Here is a 4,216-nt window from a genome sequence, read left to right on the forward strand (position 1 = left end):
TCAATTCTTTGTCCCAAAACAACTCCCACCTCAAAGTCACTAGCATCACACATTAGTTCAAAAGGAAGACTCCAATTTGGAGCTACCATAATAAGTGAAGTAGTCAACCTTTCCTTCAACAGATTAAATGCTTCAAGACATTCTTTAGAAAAGTTGAATGGGGCGTCCTTCAAAAGAAGTTGAGTCAAGGGTCTTGTGATCTTCGAAAAGTCTTTAATAAAGCGCCTATAAAACCCCGCATGACCTAAAAAGCTTCTTACCCCCTTGATATTTGTTGGAGGTGGCAATTTGGCTATATTGTCCACCTTTGCTCTATCCAACTCTATCCCCATCCTTGAGACATTGTGTCCTAGCACAATTCCTTCCTTCACCATAAAATGACAATTCTCCCAATTAAGGACAAGGTTAGTCTTCTCTTATCTTGCTAACATTAGATCCAAGTTGGACAAGCAATCTTCAAAAGAGGACCCAAAAACCGAGAAGTCATCCATAAAAACCTCCATGAACTTTTCGATCATATCATGGAAGATAGCCATCATGCACCTTTGGAAAGTAGCTGGTGCATTGCATAACCCAAAAGGCATGCGTCTATATGCGAATGTTCCACTCGGGCATGTAAAAGTGGTCTTCTCTTGGTCTTGTGGGTCGATTGGAATTTGAAAGTACCCCGAAAACCCATCGAGAAAACAATAATAAAGATGACCGGAAAGCCTCTCAAGCATTTGATCGATAAAAGGCAATGGAAAGTGATCCTTGCATGTGGCCTCATTTAGCTTCCTATAGTCGATGCAAACTCGCCACCCGGTTACCGTCCTTGTTGGAATTAATTCGTTGTTTTCATTAGCCACTACCATCATACCTCATTTCTTTGGAACCACTTGGATCGGACTCACCCATGGGCTATCAGAGATCGAATAAATGATTCCAACATCTAGTAATTTCACCACCTCCTTTTTCACAACTTCTTGCATGTTCGGGTTGAGTCTTCTTTGGTGTTCTACTACAACTTTTGATCCATCTTCTAAGTTGATTTTGTAGGAACAATAAGCCGGACTGATTCCCTTTATGTTGGTTATCTTCCATGCTATAACACCTTGCCTCTTCTTTAGTACACCCACAAGGCTCTCCTTCTCATGTTTGGCCAAATCAGCAGCTATAATTACAGGGTTTTGCTGGTCATCTTCAAGAAATGCGTACTCCAAGTGATCTAGTATTGCCTTGAGCTCAGTTTTTGTGTTCTGAATGCTGAATACATCGAGTCCAGTAAGGGGACTCGTCGAGTCCGGTGTAATATTCGCGACTGTTCGGGGTTCTTCGAATGGAATCGCCGAGTCAGTCGAGGCTACTCGGCGAGTCGAGCTTTCTGCACTTCCGATTAGATCGTTATAATCAGCTTCCTCGAGCAGTCTTTCTAATTCCAGCAGGTCCCTTTCAGCATCAAACTCTTCTTTAAATGAGACCATGGACTTTCTTGGTTTTTCTTCATTCCAATCTTCCAACAATTCTTCCAACATGTCAATCGAAAATGTCGTGTCATCGCTACTCCTTGCATGCTTCATGGCTTGATCAACTCCGAAAGTGACTGATTCATCTCCTACCCGAAGGGTAAGTTTAGAATCTTGCATGTCGACGATAGCACTTGTTGTATTAAGAAAAGGTCTTCCTAATATGATCGGGACTTGGGGATCTGCTTCCATGTCTAAAACTATAAAGTCTGCAGGGAACACGAACTTGTCCAGTTTCACCAAAAGATCTTCACAAATTCCCCTAGGAAATGTAACCGTCTTGTTTTCTAGGTGTATTTCCATACGAATGGTCCTTGGCTCGGGAAGATCTAACTTTTTGAAAAACAAGTAAGGCATGAGATTTACACTTGCCCCTGAATCAGCTAATGCATAAATGGTAGCTAAGTTTCCAAATTGGCAGGGTAATGTTAAACTTCCCGGATCTCCTTTCTTTTTAGGAAGTTTGTTCAACATAGCAGCTGAACAGTTCTCGTTTAGGACCACCTTCTTCACTTCTTCCATCGTCCTTCTATTAGTTAGAATCTCCTTAAGAAATTTGGTGTATTTTGGCATTTGAGCAACCGCTTCTATGAATGGTATATTAATTTGAAGAGCCTTTATGTGTTCTAGGAACTTCTAGTAGTCTTCTTCATTCTTTTCTTGTCTAGCTCAGGCTAGATATGGCAGTGGAGGCTGATATGCCTTAACAGGAGGCTTAATTTTCTAATCAGGTTTCGGACTCGTCGAGTCCATATCCTGTACTCAGCGAGTAGAGTCTGGGTTCAGCTGGGTCTGATTTTGGTTCTGCCCTTCCGCCTCCTTCTCTTGTACCAGCTTCAGATCTTTGTTCTGAATAGGGGCCAGAGGGGTTATAATCTTCCCACTCCTAGTTGTGACAATGTTTATATGTGCACCTTTCGGGTTACTTTCGGTATTGCTCGGAACTCCACCCGGTCTTCTCTCATTCACTTGTTGTGCAAGTTGCCCTAGCTGCTTTTCTATGTTGAGAATAGTTGCTTGCTGATTCCTAGGCAAAGCTTGTTGATCTTTCATCATAAGTTGGTGTTCTCTCAACATATTTTGTTGATCTTTAAGTGTAGCATCGGTATCATTGTGTCGTTTCTCGGATGCGGCTATGAATATTGTAAGAATCTCTTCCAAATCAGCTCTCTTTTCCATAACCTGTTCCTCCTTTTAATAGAAACCCCGTTCTTTTTGCTTGAATTTCTCCTCCTTTGCCTTTTTGTACTCGTCATACGGGAGCCATTCCTTCTTCGGTTTTCTCCAATTATCATCAAAGTTGTTGCCACTTGAATAGAATACTTGAGTCTTCTTGTTTCCATTCTCATCCAAATCACAATCTTTAGTGAGGCGAGGTCCTCTACAATTCTCTCATCTAACCTGAATAGCATGGATTGTTTGATCCATCTTAGTCATCCTCTTATCTAAACTATCTAGTTTAGCCATCATTGCCGCCATGATATCGTTAACAATGTTCACTACCCCCTACTTACTTCATTTCATGGTTTATGATATTCTCTAGAGTGTTTAGAGAACTCCTCAATCAATTCCTTGATCACCGGGGGTGCCTTCTTTTTGAGGGGTCCTTGCAAGTCAAGGAGCTGCCTAGTTGTTACATTGACTCCATCATAGAAAGTGGAGACTTCTTGTTGGATATTAAGATCATGATGTGGGCAATTCCTTAGTAGACTTTTGTATCTATCCCATGCCTCATAAAGGGACTCTCCAGCTTGTTGTTCAAAGTTGGCAATAGCTTTCTTCAACTTGGCTATTTTCGAAGGTGGGCAAAACTGGTCAATAAATTCTTCTTTTATCTAAACCCATGTAGTGATGGATCCAGGAGGGAGTGACTTGATCCAATCCTTTGCAGCACCTTTGAATGTAACTGGAAGCATACGAAGCAGCTGGGTTTCGCGAGGAACATTTGGAACATTAAAATAATCAGCTACATCATTGACTTCATCCAAGTGTTTATAGGCATCTTTGTGGTCTTTTCCGTAGAAGGGGATCTCCTTGAGTTGAGCAAGTATGTGACCCTTAAGCTCAAAAGTGGCAGTCGCGGGAATTGCGGGTTGCACAAGTCCTGGGCCGATGTCATCTTGTATCCTATTCTTCCATTCGCCCATGGGAACTTCATCGATGTTCGCCATGGTGTTGTCAAAGTCACCTTCTAAATCGCTACCTTCTTCAAATTTGCTTTCTTCCCTTTCGGACTTGTTCACAATATCTTCTTTGAGTGGGTCTTCGTTTGCCAAGGAAGAGGTGCTAGATGTTCCTGATTTGCTGCTCTTTTTCTTGCTAAAAACGGATTTGAGATTCCTCAAAGGTGAGTTCTTTGAAGAAGCGATTCTCCAACGGCTTTTCCTTTGTTCTTCTTTAGAGTGGACTCTGGATCTTCAAGCGGAGGAACCAAAGGTGTATTGGATCCTCGGGTCATGTAACAACTGCAACCAAAGTAAGAAAAACGCGTAAAAAGAACAAAAAGAAAAAAAAAAAATAAAAAGTGTGAAACAGCGATGGGCTCGCCGAGTAGCTTCGACTGCACTTGGCAAGTTCAAGGCAGAAACAGAAAAATTTCTAATTAAATTTCTGAAACAGAGAACTATTAAAACTAATCCTAATAACTAAATTACCTAAAAATAACTTTGTTCAAGATAAATCTCACACAAAGGATCGATAAAACTATAAAT

General features: G+C 41.2%; 1 non-coding gene across 1 annotated transcript; it reads left to right on the forward strand.

Annotated features, from left to right (window-relative positions):
- Positions 1–3,185: 3,185 nt before the first annotated feature.
- On the forward strand, positions 3,186–3,292 carry LOC111915573 (small nucleolar RNA R71). Its single transcript, XR_002858201.1, has one exon. It is a non-coding gene; the product is annotated as a small nucleolar RNA R71 (small nucleolar RNA).
- The last annotated feature ends 924 nt before the right edge of the window (positions 3,293–4,216 follow it).

This window comes from Lactuca sativa, chromosome 5, assembly GCF_002870075.4.
Source record: "Lactuca sativa cultivar Salinas chromosome 5, Lsat_Salinas_v11, whole genome shotgun sequence".
Taxonomy (NCBI): domain Eukaryota; kingdom Viridiplantae; phylum Streptophyta; class Magnoliopsida; order Asterales; family Asteraceae; genus Lactuca; species Lactuca sativa.